We start from the raw sequence: 17,500 nt of genomic DNA, 5'->3' as shown, positions 1-17,500 counted from the left end.
GAGGATTTGGTCAGACTTTTGAAGGGTCTGCAGAAGAAAAATATTGTATAGGTCGGGGTCATGAGACAGCAGGAAATGGGAACTTTTCTTCCTTCTGTTTTTGTGAATGGCAAGGCTGAGGATGTCAGAGAGTTCAATTAAAATATGTGCTTTATAAGAAAATATAATAATGTGTTTTATAAAGTTTATAAGCATTGCTGGCCTACCCAGTGAGGTGTTCCTAGTGGTGGTGGTGGTGGTGGTGGCAGTAGTGTGTCAATGTGTTGAGAGGAAGAGGTGGTCTGGGAAATTCTGCTGAGCAAACTCCGGGCCCATTTCTACCCTCCAGTTAGTCCATTCCACTCAACTGGTTCACACACTGAGTGAGTCTTTGGGTGTTGTGCCTGGGTAGTTGTTTTGGGATCTCTTCCAGTGGTTTGTCAGTATCTCCCTGTGGTCCAAGGAAGGAAATTTTGTTAACCTTAGCATTGACCTTCAGAATATGTTTGTAACAGCACTGCTTGTGTGGCATTAGGCTATTTAGTGATCAAAAGAAAAAACCAGACCTTTGCACATTTTTTGCACTATATGGTGGGTGTATGAGGAGATTCACATTTCCTGCACAGCTAAGTCCATGTGAAGTTACTTTGCTCTGTATTTGACATCTAGCAAGGTCTCTGTTTGGAAGGAAAGATCTAAGCTTAAAAATGAAGTGGCCAGAAGTTATGGTAAAAGCAGATAGCGTAGCTGGTTTTAAGAAAGATCTGGACAAATTCCTGGAGGAAAAGTCCATAGTCTGTTATTAAGACATGGGGGAAGCATCTACTTGCCCTGGATTGGTAGCATGGAATATTGCTACTCTTTGGGTTTTGACCAGGTACTAGTGACTTGGATTGTCTACCATGAGAATGGGCTAGTGGGCATGATGGACCATTGGTCTGACCCAGTTAGGCTATTCTTATGTTATGTTCTTATCTGTAGGGGCCTTTGTTTTCACTTCTTGTTTTAATGTATTTTTTTTCTGGGAACTTATCAGTGGCTTATCTTAAGAACATTGTGAGGAAAGTGGATACTGGAAGGTTGAAAGAAAGAGGAAGATAGGTAAAAAAAAGGAGACATTAAAAAGTTTGGGAACCTCTATTCAAAGTAGCTGACAAATACCAAAGAGTAGATCAAAATCCAACAAACACACGAGCCATTACTTCTGGACAGATTACTAATCCCTTACTCTTCAGTAAGGACGCTGAGATCAACGCAACAAAACCTACTAACTATTCCTTCTTTAAAAATAATTGGGACAAGAAGAACAACTATATTTTCTGTACAAGCACCCCAACTGTGGAACAATTTACCTATTTACTTACGGAACGAAACATCACTAATCAAATTCAAACGAGGTCTGAAAAGCATTCTTTATAAAGATGCATTCAATACATAGATAGTAATCGTAATAAACACAATACAGTGGTGCCTCACACAACGAACTTAATTCGTTCCAGGAGCAAGTTTGTTATGCGAAAAGTTCGTTGTGTGAAACGCGTTTTCCCATAAGAATACATGTAAAACAAAATAATTCGTTCTGCAGCCCTGTTGTCCCATAAGAATACATGTAAAACAAAATAATTTGTTCTGCAGCCCTACATTTCCCTCCCTCCACCTCACCTTATATGCAGAGTTTGCCAGCTTTCTTTTTCACCCAGGCGCACGCTTTCAAAAAGCTGTGCACGCGCAGCTGCTGAAGTTGATCAATGTTCTCCTCTCCTGCAACTTCCGGTTTCCGGTTGCGTCAGAGGAGAAGATTGAACAACAGAGCATGCGCGCATGTGCTGCTCTTTGAAAGTGTGTGGCTGGCCGAAAAAGAAAGCCGGAAAACTCGGCATCTAAGGTAAGGTGGAGGGAGATGATGGAACACTGCATTCAGACAGGAGGGTGCTGCTGTTCCCGGCTCACATTAGGAAGCGGCGAGAGTAGTTCCGCCCCCCCCCCCGGGCCCCTCGGGCGACTTCGTTGTGTGAAACGAAGTTCGTTATAGGGAGCAAGACAAAAAGTTCGTTATGCGCAGCGTTCGCTGTGCGAGGCGTCCGTTATGCGAGGCACCACTGTACTTGTTCTTTAAGGAATTAAATGAGCACAATATCAATATAGAAACTATAAGTGTTTTTAATCTTAATTCTCTTTTTTTTCTTTTCTATCAAATTATCATTAATATTAATCTGGATCTTCTTACACTCTTTATATTAAAATTTTTCTAATATTAAACCGATTAATTATTCCTAATATTATACCTCCCCTACCCTTATGTACAAACCTTAATTGTTCCCTTTTTTTTTTTTTTTTCCTTTTTTTATTAATATTATAAATTATTTAAATTGTATTTCCAGCTTTTACCTACATGTTTCAATTTGTATTAATAGAACATAACGATTAGTCTGTATTTTGTCTTATTTGTATTTGTATTTGTCATCCCTGGTTTCTATTGTACATTACAATTATGTAATACGCATTGAAATATTTGTTATTGCGTAAAATCAAAATTTAATAAACTTGAAACTTGATCATATTTTTCACAGTTGATCTGAAACAATGTGATGACTTTTACTGGTCTTTTCATTCAGTCATCTCCGTTCTGTTCTCCATACTTCTCTCTTGTTTGTTCTCTTCTGCTTGGGCTATCGGTCCCAATCCTAACTCTTTAAACTCTTACCCCACTGGTTCAAATTGCTACCTTTCCAATCTTATTCCTATTCCTCCTCTCTTTCTCATGTACCTTGTGAAAAGTCTTTTGTCTCCAACAAGTTTGCCTACATTCATCTTTCTCTCTCATACTTACCAACTCCCAGAACAATGAACTACTCCTACTAAAAAGTCAATGCAGACAACTAGAAAGAAAATGGAGGAAAAACTGTCAAGATTCCACAGCCATGATAAAACAACTACAAACAATACAAAACACAGCCCTAAGACTGGTCTATTCACTGAAGAAATTCGACCACATTACAGAGGCATACCACAACTCACATTGGCTCCCAATACAAGCGAGAATACACTTCAAATTTTCCTGCCTATTATTTAAAGCAATAAACGGAGACAGCCCAGCCTATTGGAACAATCGACTAGTTCAATCCACCTCAACCAGACATAGGAGAACCCACACACCATTCACACACCCTCCAACCACAAACGTCAAAAGAAAAAAACTGTACGACAACTTCCTAGCCACTTGAGCTGCAACACTCAACCCCCAACTCTACAACCTATTGACCTCGACCACAGACTACAAAACCTTCAAAAAAGAAATAAAAACCCTTCTATTCAAAAAATACATAAAACCGAACTAACTCAATCAGAAATTTCCCAAGCATCACCTGCAACTACTCCATATGTACTTCTAATGTCATGACAATTCAGACATAATTTATGTTATGTTATGTTTGGAATAGTGGTTACATATATGAGGTTCAATAAAAGAAAATTTTCACTGCCTGTTTCTATTCTATTCCGTTTCATGGTTATTACAAAAAATATTTTTTTTACATGGGGGGGGGGAGGGTGTCAAAAAATGATGGGCCCCAGGTGCCACATACCCTAGGTATGCCACTGGTTTAAATATTTTGCAGGCATTATGAGTCAACTTTACATGGCCCATGATTTAAAAATGCTTTCTGAGACAGACATTCCTCGGCTATGCATCCCACTTACAGGAGATACAGAAACTGTCCCCTCAGCTCCACCGAATTTGCCTCTTATTCTTTGCCTCTGTGAATCTTATAAACTAAAGGGAGTATATGCTGTTTGTGGTTGCACATCTTTTAGAAGCCTGGTGCAGAAGACAAACGTGAATAGGGATGGAGGAGTAATAGACCCTGATCGATTTTCAGAGGGTTGTGTTCGTGAGGAGTTAGCTAAAATAAAGGTAGACAAAGCAATGGGGCCGGATGGTGTACATCCTAGGGTGCTGAAGGAACTTAGTGAAGTTCTGGTAGCTCCGATGACTGACCTTTACGAGTCTCTAGAGTCAGTAGTAGTACCGGAGGACTGGCGAAGGGTGGATGTGGTTCCCTCGCCACAAAAGTAGAAGTAAGGAAGAAGTAGGGAATTACAGGCCAGTAAGTCTGACTTCGGTGGCAAGCAAATTAATGGAAATACTTTTAAAACAGACAGTGGTCAAGTTTCTGGAATCCTGGATTACAGGACCGGAGGCAACATGGATTCACTAGCGGTAAGTCTTGTCAGATAAATCTGATCAATTTCTTTGACTGGGTGACCAGAGAATTGGATAGAGGATGTGTGCTAGATGTGGTGTATTTAGATTATAGCAAATCCTTTGACAGTGTTCCACACAGATGTCTAATAAATAAACTGAGTGCCCTCGGGATGGGTCCCAAAGTGATGGGCTGGGTCAAGAACTGGTTGAATGGAAGGTGACAGAGGTTAGTGATCAATGGAGATCACTCTGAAGAAAAGGATGTTACCAGTGGTGTGCCTCAAGGTTCTGTTCTTGGGCCTGTTCTTTTTAACATTTAAATAAACGATATTGCTGAAGGATGCTAGGTTGCATAGGGAGAGGTATGGCTAGTAGGAAAAGGAAGTATTGATGCCTCTGAACATAAGAAGTGCTATCTCCGGAACAGACCCTAGGTCCATCAAGTCCGGCGATCCGCACACGCGGAGGCCCCGCCAGGTGAACCCTGGCATAGTATTAGTCCCCATACTCTAAGCTTCTCATAAGAGATGCGCATCTAGGTTGACCTTACCTATGTTCTATGTTACCTTAAGCCACTCATAAGGAGATGTACATCTAACTTACCTTTAAACCCTGAAACAGTGGATTCCGCAATTATCTCCTCCGGGAGAGCATTCCAGGTGTCCACCACTCTTTGCGTGAAGAAAAACTTCCTGATATCTGTCCTGAACCTGTCCCCCCTCTGTATAAGACTTTGATGGGACTTCATTTAGAATATTGTGTAAAATTCTGGAGGCCACATCTTCAAAAAGATATAGAAAGTATGGAGACGGTTTCAGAGGAAGGCTACTAAAATCGTATGTGGTCTTCATCATAAGGCGTATGGGGGACAGACTTAAAGATCTCAGTCTGTATACTTTGGAGGAAAGGCAGGAGAGGGGAGATATGATAGAGACGTTTAAATACCTACGTAATGTAAATGTGCTTGAGTTGAGTCTCTTTAATTTGAAAGGAAATTCTGCAATGAGAGGGTATAGGATGGAGTTAAGAGGTGATAGGCTCTGGAGTAATCTAAGGAAATACTTTTTTACAGAAAGGGTGGTAGATGCATGGAATAGTCTCCCAGAAGAGGTGGTGGAGACAGAGACTGTCTGATTTCAAAAGGGCCTGGGATAGGCACGTGAGATCTCTCGGAGAGAGAAAGTGATAATGGTTTCTGCGGATGGGCAGACTAGATAGGCCATTTGGCCTTTATCTGCCATCACGTTTCTATGTTTGTATGATTCTATTATTGTAATGCTCATTTTCAAAACAGATGAATGTCTCAAAAGGGTCATAAAAAATCCATCTGCTGAAAACATCTAAATCACGATTTAAAAAAGGCAGATCTTAGACATTTTAAACTGCGGTTCATCCAAATAGCAAAGAGGGGGGGGGGGGGGTTGGGTGGGACTAGGGCAGCCTCAAAATTAGGATATCTTTCAGTGATAATGGAATGGGAAGAAACATTCAAGGCAAAAAATAACATTTTTATCTAGACCTATTTCAATCATATCCAGGATACAGAAAGGTGCCCTGATGAGCAACTGACCACTAGAGGGATGAAGACATGACCCCTCTTTTAGAGAATGACACAGGGACAAATTTTTTCCCTGCCCCCGCGAGAACTCATTTTCCTGTCCCATCCCAACGAGTTCTTTTCCTGCCCCTGCCCCATTCCTGCAAGCTCTGTCCTCAAACACTTTAAAATCATAAGTGTTCGAGGCTTGTGCTGTTAAAGCAGAGCTTACAGGAATGGGGCAGGGACAGGGACAGTGACAAAACTCAGGGGGATGGGATGGGGAAATTGCTTTCCTGCGGGGACGGGGACAAAATTGTCTCTCGGTCATTCTCTACCCTCCTTAATCTCCCAGTAGTTACTTTACTGATTTTGGTCCAACATCATTTTCAAGAGTACTAAATATGAAATCTATCAAGATAAAAGAAGCTTTGTGTAGGAATTTTTCAGATGTACTTTTTTTTTTTTTGTTCGAAAGTATTTATTAAGTTTTCAAAAGTAGACACAACAATAAATAACAGTTGTATATTACCAAAATCACTGTACATTTAACTTGTGAATTAACTCCATGATCTAGCATGTTTAACAAGGGTTATGTGTCTTGTAACTATTTTAATAATCTTTCCACAGCCGAATGTTTGCAAAGTCAAGGATTTTTAGTGGAAACTATTTAGTAAGTGCTTTCTGTATTTTTATAAAACTGTGAATTTCACAATAATTTCTGGGTTATGGTGCAATAAATGCTGTTCAATTTCCAGAGATGGCTTTTGTAAGACACAAAACAGCACATGAGGCATATGGTACTTTTATTGCTCTCACAGAATGTAACAGAGAAATGTTATTTGCTTTGGAAGCTGGTCTTGGGCTCTACATGTTAAAATAAAGAAAAAGGAGTTTATTTGGATATAGCTGTGAATTCCAGTTACTAATAGAGATATATTAACATAGCTTTACATGATTTATTGGGGGTGTCTGATGACACTCATTTCAAAATTGCAATAATAGATTAACAGCTGGAGGTGTATGAAGGGAAAAAAAAAACCTTTCTCAGGAGTAAGAGTCTGTGAACACAATACAAGAAAAAGATTCTGTGATACTTTTCTTTCTTTGTACTGAAGTATTTGGAAGCTCTCTGTCTTAGCAGAGGGCTCATAACATTGGAGGAGCATTCTATGAGACAGGAGTAGGTGTGGGGGGAGGAGGAAATTGGTTAATGAAGGGGAGGCTATGGATAATAAAATATAAATAAATCTGGGCAGGAGATGTGGAATGAAAGGAGGAGGTATATATGGAAGAGTGCATGGGCAAAAAGTAAATAAAGGTAAAGGAGAAGCAGTGAGGTAGGAATGGAGGATGTGGATTGTCTAGTTGGTGTGGAGAATGAGGGGGGGAGAAAGGGGATTGGCGATGGGAAGAAAGGGGGCAGGGAAAAGGTGGAAAGAATGTTGGAAGTTTGGGCGGGAAGGGGAATTTTATTTTTAGATGGGGTGGTGAGGGTGGTAGGAGGCTGAGAGATGAAAGCTGTCCCACCCTGCCCTCCCCTCATGGGAGAGGTTGAAAGGAAGAGGTCATGGTTATACCTGTACGACAATAAGCTGGCGCCTAACACATCTAAAACAGAGATTATGCTATTTCCACTAGGGAGGGTCAGAAATTAGGAGCCGACATAACCATAAACAAAACTACACTTAAGGTAGTCTCTAAGGTAAAGATACTTTGGGTCATATTGGACCAAAAACTGAGCTACCACGATCAAATAAGTTCACTTGTGAGAGCATGTTTTTATAGGTTAAGGTTAATCAGATAATTATCTGCATTTCTTGATGAATCATCGCTGAATATTCTAATAGATTCGTTAGTCATATCAAAGATTGACTACTGCAATGCCCTCTACAAGGGATCTACCTTAAAAGAAATACGTAGACTGCAAATTCTTCAAAATACCGCAATAAAAATAGCGAGATGGTATTGTAATGTTACAGTATTAAGTTAATATTACTATTGTTAAAGAATATGTTTGTCGCAATAAAGCTATGGCCAATGTTTGCCACTATTTGTATGGATTGAAGTTTGGTTTTATTTGGGGGTGAATGATGTAAGGTAGAGCAAATGGAATTGTAAGTGCCAATGTTATCAAATTATGTCAAAATGTGGGCATGTTAGGGGTCTCCTTACTAATGTCCATTAATTCTAATAACAATTTGGGAGCATGCTTACTAAAGTGCAGTACGTTTTATAGTTACCTCATACCTAACTATATAATTTAAGGTGTGCTAAGTGCACAGATTGTGTATTTACTGCACAGCCACTACATTACATGCAATATAGCAGCTACAATTTTGAACCCAGACAGAGCAGGAGCCCACCACAAAGAACTCCCGGCTATCTCTCAGGTTGTGGGTTTACAGAGGGGGGGGGGCTGGCTGGGGGGAGGATTCTGGACTTTTTGAAGGGGCTTGGGTTGGGGGATCTTGATTGGGGACAGATCCTGATATGGGGGGATGGATGGATTGGGGGGACTGCACGAAGGTGTGGGTTGTGACAGCATTGTTATAAGACTTCCAGACCCTGCTGACCTGCCACCTACCATTGCTACTACTTATGATTTCTATAGCGTTACTAGACATAGACAGCACTGTACATTTCCCCCTCCCCATACTGTGTATTCCCATTTGACTTTTTAAAAAAATTTGAATATTGCATTTTTCCCTCTCCCTCCCACCCTTTTGTGTCTCTAATTAATTAGTCCTACTGATTATATGTCCTAATATAATTTTTTTTTATTCCCCCCCCCCCATGTTTGTAACAATTTTTATTCTTGTAGAAACCGCCTAGACATAATGATAGGTGGGCTATCAAATATTTAATTAACTTGAGACAGTCCCTGCTCAAAATCGCTTACAATATTTGCAGAAGTGCCATGGGTAGTTGTGACAGCTAGGGTGCAGTCATGACCCACAAGCTAGCTGTCACTGATGGCCACTCCTCCGCTCAGCCCCTGCCAAGCCTACTCTCCGCCCCCTACCAGCACTAATCTGCTGGGGATATTTCCCACCCTGGCTATTTTAATGGGCATCGGCAGGGCTTAATTTGCACAAAGAAAGGAAGAGGAATTGTGGAGCTAGGAGAAGAAGGGCTGGATTAGAAAGTAGAGCAACTCTTCTCTGCTCTGCTCTACGTATTGCAGGCTCATTCCTTCACCCTCCTCTTGCTTGCAAGTTGCCTGGAAGGAAGGAGCTGGAACAATACAACTGCATAGCTTAGGAGTTGGAGAAGACATGTTGGAACTGTGTTCCAGGCCGTTTCCCCAGAAATTAAGTCCTGGGCAATAGCTGTTATGGCAGGTTTGTGCTAACCCGTAGCATACAGTAATAGCTCTGCTAGCTACTTAATATAGCTTAGTAAATGTGATCCTTAGTGTTAATGCAAACCTAAATGTTTATGAATGAAATGGAATGAAAACTTATATTATTATCTACAGTATTGTGGGTAAATCAGATATTTGCTAAAAAGAGCAAATGTAAACGCAGACATGCTAACACTAGAAACCTAGGGTCCAATGCACTGGAGTCAGTTTTCAAACTATCCACACTGGGACAAGATCAAGAGGTATTCTGTCTGTGTCTGCTTTTCCTTTAGACTTGCCAGGATTATTTAGATATTTGTACTTGATTTCTCTGTGCATACTAGAATTTCTTAATTAAGTAAAAACAAATATATGTATAGTAAATGCAATATATATATATATATATATATATATATATATATATATTTCTTTTCTTCCCTCCACATAAGTCCCCCCTCCCCAATACCTCCTCTGTGGGAATATTTTTATAAAGGGTTTTTTTTTTTTTTTTTGGGGGGGGGTTGCATGTATAGCCAGCTTTACATTCAGAAAGGGGCTTTTATAAAATTCTACATACACATACACATGTAAAAAGAACACACATGGAAAGTGTAAACCTGCTTTTATGCAATCAGCATTCAGATATTCCAGGGTGTGTATTTTGGGAGAGCAAAAGCCTTAGGTACAGCGTATGTGAATATTTTATAAAATAAAAACAATAAATCCCCTGATATAAATTTTCTAGATCTATCGGATCATCAGAAGGTGTGCTTTACCAAAATCTTATCTTGAAGCAGTCACCGTAAATCCTCACAGACTTTAAATATTTGCAGATCAATAGTCTTTATAAAATTCTCATATGATAAGAACATAAGAATAGCCATACTGGGTCAGACCAGTTGTCCATTTAGCCCAGTATCCTGTATCCACAGTGGCCAATCCAGGTCACAAGTACTTGGCAAAAACCCAAATAGTAGCAACATTTAAAGATACTGATCCCAGGGCAAGCATCAGCTTCCCCATGTCTGTCTCAATAGCAGAATATGAACTTTTCCTCCTGGAACTTGTCCAAACATTTTTTAAACCCAGTTACATTTATCCAATGTTACCACATCCTCTGGCATCCTCTTTGTTCAAATAGTCAGAAAAGGCATCTCAATTTCCATCAGACAAAGAATCCAGGCAATCTCCTGACATGAAAATCTTTGTTTGCTATGTTGCATCAGGGTACAGGTTCCTGCAGAGAAAGAAAATCATAAAAACATATCAAAATGAAGGTAGATAAAGATCATATGGCCTATCTTGTCTGCCAATTCATGACATCAGCTCTCGTTTTCTCTTCTTTTCACTTTTTTTAACCAGTGGAATGCATCTGATCTGGGTATCCGTGATGGTAGTTTCAAAACAACATACATTTATTTATTCAATTTTTTAGCCTGTCCTCCCAAAGGAGCCCAGAACGGGTTACAAAGTACATCCATAATAATTGAGACAGGACAGAGATGACATAACAACATACATGCCTGGTTTACACTTCTGACCTTTGCCACAGACCCTTTTAGCTTCTTTTTAACTATTTTTTTCATTTTATCATAGTCGCCCTTGCGAAAATTAAATGCCACTACAGTAGATTTTTATAGTGACCTCACTCCAGTTATCAACTCAAATTTGATCATGTTATGATCACTGTTTCCCAGTGAATCTAGCACAGTTATCTCCCATACTATGTCCTGCATTCCACTAAGGACCAAATCTAAAATAGCTCCCCTTCTTGTCAGTTCCTGTACCAGTTATTCCAAAAAGCATTTGAGATCTAGGCATTTTATCTCCCTAGCACCTCCCAGTCAATGTTGGAGTAGCATCTTGTTTGCTTCTATGGCTGTTGCCACACATTGGGTAGAAGGTTTCAGAATATTGTCTACAATGACGCCCAGATCTTTTTCTTGGGTGCTGAGTGCCAAGGTGGACCCTAGCATCTGGTAACTATGATTTAAAGACTATATAGAAATCATAAAGTCTCATAGGCATGTTTCCACCAAGTGAAGGAAACAGGAATAATGGTTTTAATATAACATTTATGTAGATTATTTTAGTTCTGGAGATATGAATCAATATGCAGTAGAATCTCAGTTAACTGGCACCCACGGGGATTGGTGGATACTGGATAACTCTTTTTCTTGTTAATTGAGAGTGTGTTAGAAACCTTATCTAACACACTCTCAATTCCTCCTTCTCCTGCCCTGAAGCACCAGTATAGCAGCGATCCTGAATTGCAAAACCTTCCTTCTCTCCCTCATGCCCTGAAGTGACTAAACTAAACTAAACCTTAAGTTTGTATACCGTATCATCTCCATAAAGATAGAGCTTGACAAGGTTTACAGGTAATTCAATAAATGAGGGAAGGACATAATAAGAAATTAGAGGTTATGAAGAGGATAGCTAGCTTTACATTTTAAATAGATAGCTGTACGTTTTGGAGAAAAGCCAGGTTTTCAGATGCTTTCAGAATAATTGGAATGAGCCTAGATTCTGCAGCGGGGCAGAGAGGTTATTCCAAAGCTCAGTGAATTTGAAGAAAAGGTATTTCCCTAATTTCCCTGCATACATGATGCCTTTTAACGAAGGGAAAGATAGTTTGAGTATGTGGGCGGATCTGATAGTGTCAGGTCTCGAAGAATTCCAGGATAGTGGAATTAGGGGAGAAAGAATGCCATGTAGGATCTTGAAAATTAGGCAGGTACATTTAAAGTGAATCCTAGAAATCACCAGAAGCCAGTGAAGTTTTGATAGTGTCACACCTGCACTCTATATGTACGCCCTGAGCCGCCGGGTAGTGACACGTTGTTTGCTCCTGGCGTGGTCCCTTTAGAATTAGGGTGTCCTTTCAAGTTGGCTGCCACTAGGCCAATGCCTTACCAAGCTTACTTCCAAGGGCTTTAAAGAAAACACGGTTGTCAGAATGGCCTTGGTGCAAAACATAAGCTTTTATTTGGCCACCGGCCATAGGATCATTGTGCAATCCAGGTTTCCCTGGTAGCATGAAAATAATACAAACAAAAAGGAAAAAGTTTCATTGTATTCACCAAACTCAATAACCAGCTCTGGGCTTGCTTGACAAACCATATACTGTCCTCTGTACCAGAGTCTTTCAATTGAGTATACCTCCAGATGCCAGCCCAAAATACATTCCATTAGCTTTCAATTAAAGCTTAGCAGTGAAATAGTTAACATAAACAGCTTTTCAATGCAGAGCTATAGGAGGAAAATTCATAGTAGTGCTTACAGGCAGTCTGTGTTTCTTTAGCAATACAATCACTCTCCAGCTGGACTGGACCTTCTCAAAGGAAAATGGAGCAGGTTTACTCTCAGATTCTTAATCTCTGTTTTTAAGAGGCACACAGGCTAATTACTTTATACAGTTGTTAAGGTAATCAGTTTCCAGCTGGGCTCTTGCACGGAGTCCTGAAACCAGGGAGCCTTAAGTTTTACCAGGTTAAAACTACAGCCTAGCGTTTGGCTCAGCTGCTCACATTTCATGAAGAGGAGAATCCTGTCCCTTTCTTAGAGTCCAGCAAACTAACATGTAGAAGCACTGTAGTACAGGATTACATTCCTCTGATAACCCAGCCATAGTTAGTCTCTCAACAAGAGGAATAAACAAAAAACAAAAAAACAGCCAGAAAAAGAAACTTTTTTACAGACCTTTTCACAGTTGGCTCAGCTCTCCATTTTCTCTGGCCAGCTCTCATCCACAGCACTATTATCTTCCACCACCATTGGCTCTGGGGGACGGAATTCTGGAGACAAGTTACCAGGCTGCTCTTCAGTCATCTCCCAGTCAGTGCTGTTAACTACCCTGCAGGGTCTGAGGCAAGCTCAGCCCCGTTCTGCACTTCCTGCCTCTGCTCACGTCCTACTGCTTCTGCCAAGCCTCTCTTTCCTCCCCCTTGCTCTCTGACGAGCCTAGCTTTAAGCTGAGGGAAAGAACCACTCTCCCTTGGCTTCTGATGGGGGAAGGGCATTCCTTCTTCAGCCTGTGCCATTTCTCTGAGGGGAAACTGTTTGTGAGCTTTCTGCCTTACAGGCACTGGATAATAGAAAGGCAGATTCTTCATGCCTGGCTTTGGGACTGCTCTAGGTAAGTCAAAGCTTTCCTGTTCTATTTCCATTTCTTCTTCATCACTCACAGGGTAGTCAGCTAACTTATTGTTTTAAGTTTATTAGGATTTTATATACTGCCTAACAAGGTTATCTAAGCGGTTTTTACAATCAGGTACTCAAGCCCTTTTGCACCGGGGTTTGTATACTTTCCCACATTTCCCTATGACAAACTTCGGGAATGCAGTAGGTTTGTCACAACAGAAGTGGGGAAACATGATTGAATTTGCTTTTTGTGAAGCTCAACCTAGCCGCAGTGTTCTGGATCCGCTGAAGTCTTTGAAGATTTTTCTTGGTTAGACTTAGATAGATGGAATTACAATAGTCCAGCCTACGGTGGTCCTATACTATGAACTCCCTCACTCCCTGACTCCCTCCCTCTCTTCCTTACCCAAAGTGCAGTGGTCAGCAGGAGGCACAGGCTGCTCGCAGCCAGCCCTAGAAGGGCTTTTCCTTTGATGCATCACTTCCAATGCATCAGAGGAAAGATCCTGCCAGGACTGGCCACGAGCAGCCTGTTTTGATGCTGCCTTCTACTGACTGCTGCACTTTGGGTATGGAAGAGAAAGAGAGAGAGGGAGGGACCTCCATCTGCTTCTGACACTTTGGGGCTTGAGGGAGGGAAGGAAGGAGAGCTTTGTGGCTCTGGACTGCTGTCACGCTGGTGCTTTGAGGTGGGAGGGAGGTGGTTCGTAGTTGCTTCGGACTTGAGGGCTTTAGGGAGGGAGGGAAGGAGGATGGATTTGTGGCTCAGGACGCTGCCGCTGGTGTTTTGTGGGACTTTTTAATTTTTTCCACTGGCAGTTTTTTGCCAGTTATGTGAGAGTCACGGTTAACTGAGATCCGGTTAACTGAGACTCTATTGTTGAGTTATCTTATTTTGCCCCTCTGGACAGGAATCTTAGGAATGTATTTCACTCTATAAATCAGACCATGATAGAAAGTTGGACTTCCTTATGTTTTTGTTTCCTAGTAAAACACATGTAGATCAAGAAACTCATGGCTTAAAAATTTGTGAGCTATTGTATCCATTACTTTCAAGTGAGAAAACATGCTGTCTGCGTTCTGGTGGATTTCTAAGACATCTTCATGGCAATCTGTGTGTTTTTCTTCCCTTTTTGCTAAGGAAAACTGGTGTATGAGTGACAGATTGCAGGTAACTGGCACTTAAATGTATAACCATAAAGGAATGAAACCCCAGCATAAAAACAAATTTTGTGATGACAATTTAATTAATGACCTCTTTGTTTAACCAGCAGGGTAAATAGCAATTAGTTAAAAAATTGGCAGATCCAGAATTAAATTTTTGCAGTGCTGTTTGGAATTCCAGAGAACTTTTAATACCACATCCTGCTCTTTACATTTTTACATTTTAAATCATTCACAAAGAATATGCTGGGTCTCATAATCAAAAAATATGAACATCCAAAAAGCATCCTAAATTGGCACTTGGACGCCTTGATCGCCAGGATGTCAAAGTGCCGATAATTGAAACCACCTTTCTGGACAGAGCTCAAGATGGACATGGTGGAGGCATGTTATGGGCGGGCTTTGAGCATGCATAAAGGTGGGTTAGACTTGGACATCTTGCAGCGCTAATAATCGAACATTTATACAAGATATCCTGGACAGAGCTTAGACATTCAGAGCAAGACCTGTTTTAGAAACTTCTAAGTGCCATAAAAGATCTAAACTGACCAGATGACCCTTGCATGCATCTAGGTAAGACACCCCCAAACTTCCCTAGTGCTCACTGACAGCCTTTCACCACACAAAAATGAACAAAAAGGAACATACCTGGCTCTAGAACAGCAGCATCTGCTATGGGGAAGTCTAGTAGACCATCAGGTATGTAGAGTTACCGAGGCCCATAAGACACTCTAACCACAACATCTATGGTATTAAGTATGAGCCCATCAAAACCCACCTAACCCCTACTATACTGCCATATAGGTGCCACCTGCAGCCATAAGGGCCATTGAGGTGGTAGACAGATGGGTTTGGGGGGGAGTTTTGAAAACTCACCTTTTTGATATAGCCTTGAATTCTTAACCCTACTGCTCTGTCCTCCAACCCAGCCTGCTGATTAACTGTTCCCCTTAACTGTATCCATGACATCCTGTTTGTCTATTTTGGCTGTTTAGATTGTAAGCTCTTTCGAGCAGGACTGTTTTCTTCTTCTTTGTGACTCTGTGCAGCGCTGCATGTGTCTGGTAGCACTATAGAAATAATTAATAGTAGTAGTAATAGTAGTAGTTTTGGGGACTCACCATAAATTATAAGGGGGTTATGATGAGATATACAGTAGTGCCCTCTAAAGTGCCCCACTGCTCCGTTGGGATGTCTATGTGGCCAATCCATTACTGTTCTGGCCCCTCCCACATCCAAATGGTCTGGATTAGGATGTTTTGAATATGGACCTTTTTTTATTTGAAAATGGCCCAAAAAAGTTAGAAGTCCTAAAAAGCAAGATGTCCAAATAGGTCATTAAAAAAAACAACAAACATTTGAACATCTAGTGATTTTGAAAATGGATGTTTCCTACCCCGATATCCGAACGTCTTGTGGGATACGTCCAAAGTTGGACTTAGACACACTATTAAAAATGCTCCTCACTTTGTACAACAATACCAGGGAAATAAGGAAACATAAACAAACATTATCTTTAATTAACAAACTAGGTGGGGTATAGCCACAATAACTTGAGAAGCTGCATTGAAGAAAATAAATCTGAGGAAAGAATAGGAGCCATAACACCTTTTAATTTCATCCCTACATATCTGGACTAACCATCAGTCTTTCTTCCATCCAAAAACTCAACTGATATGACTCAAAGAAATGATGAGTAACATTATTAAGATTCACAATACATTTGCATGGGGATCTCAGCCAAAACCTCCTGTTGCATAGGTAGAAACTTCCTTCTTTCCTGTGTCAACCAAGAGACATCAGAATATATCTGAATTCTCTCTTCTAAAAATTCAATATTAAGCTTCCTATAATCCAGCTATAGCAATGCTTACTTATCTTGTAAAAAGACAAAGAAAACTATTAATGTAGCTCTAAAAAAATGTCTCCACTTGGGAAATTTCTAAAATAGTAGTCAAGTCCTGATTCAAATCAGCCGGTGGAAGGTCCATCAATACAGAACTTGCCATACCTGAAGTAATCTGTCTCGATGCAATTGGTAGAAAATATATTTTTTGAAGAGTGGGTATACCCAAGTCTGGACAAAGAAAAACCTCTTTTAAGAATTTACCTCCCCCCTAACCCTTTTTACGAAGCCGCGTTAGGCTTTTTTATGGCTGGCCATGGCAGTATTAGCACCAATGCTCATAGGAGTTCTGTGAGCATCAGAGCTAATACCACCACGGCCAGTGATAAAAAAAAAAAAGGCAAATGCGGCTTCGTAAAAGGAGCCCTTAGTAAAGGTTTCTTATGGGGAGCTAAATTGAATTAAAGCAAAATTTTCATGCCATAATTGTTACTCTGCTTCAGTTTATTCTCTGCATTTTTAGTTCTGGCAACCAGCCTGCTCAACCAATCAAACTGCATCAAGCAAAAAGTAAACGTGTTATTTGCACGTGGCACTCTGTCTCACCACAGTTTTACTATTTTACTATTTAAAGTTTTAATTATCTGTATTTCAAGTTTTAAATGTTATTTTTACTTTGATTATATTGTCACCTGATCTTTTGCCGCCGCACAGCGGCGGCGCGCTGAGGACTCCGCCCCTACAATCCCCGGTATATGGCATTTAAAGACAAGTCTCTTGCGGCGCACGCCGAAGGAGCGCACCTAAGGAGCAAGTCATGCTCCTTAGTGCGCTCCTTCGTGCGAAGCCTGAGTGCTTTGCCACCCACATTATCCATAAGAATAATCAGAATCAATCCCCTGGTAAGCACCTCCTTCAAATACTTTACATTATACTCGCTCTCGTTTTCTGTCTCACTTCTGTGCCAAATATGTCCATGCAAGATTTTAATATAAATAACCAGGATCCAAATGTGCCTTCAAAAATACCAACTCATTGGGGTCACCGGCCCCCAAATAATAAGACATCCGCACCACGACAGCCATTTATAATACCTATTCCATTAAAACGACCTATGTTTAAAAACAAAAACTATAACTCTAGTTCTATTACATCTACAACAACCTGCTCTAACTTTCTTACACCCAATTCAAAAGACTTAAAAATAGGACTAATAAACTCTAGATCAATTAAAGGAAAATATCACCTAGTAAAAGAAAAAATCATCACAGAAGGGTTACA

This window comes from Geotrypetes seraphini, chromosome 1 (assembly GCF_902459505.1).
Source record: "Geotrypetes seraphini chromosome 1, aGeoSer1.1, whole genome shotgun sequence".
In the NCBI taxonomy this organism is placed as follows: domain Eukaryota; kingdom Metazoa; phylum Chordata; class Amphibia; order Gymnophiona; family Dermophiidae; genus Geotrypetes; species Geotrypetes seraphini.
This window is presented reverse-complemented; position numbering follows the sequence as displayed.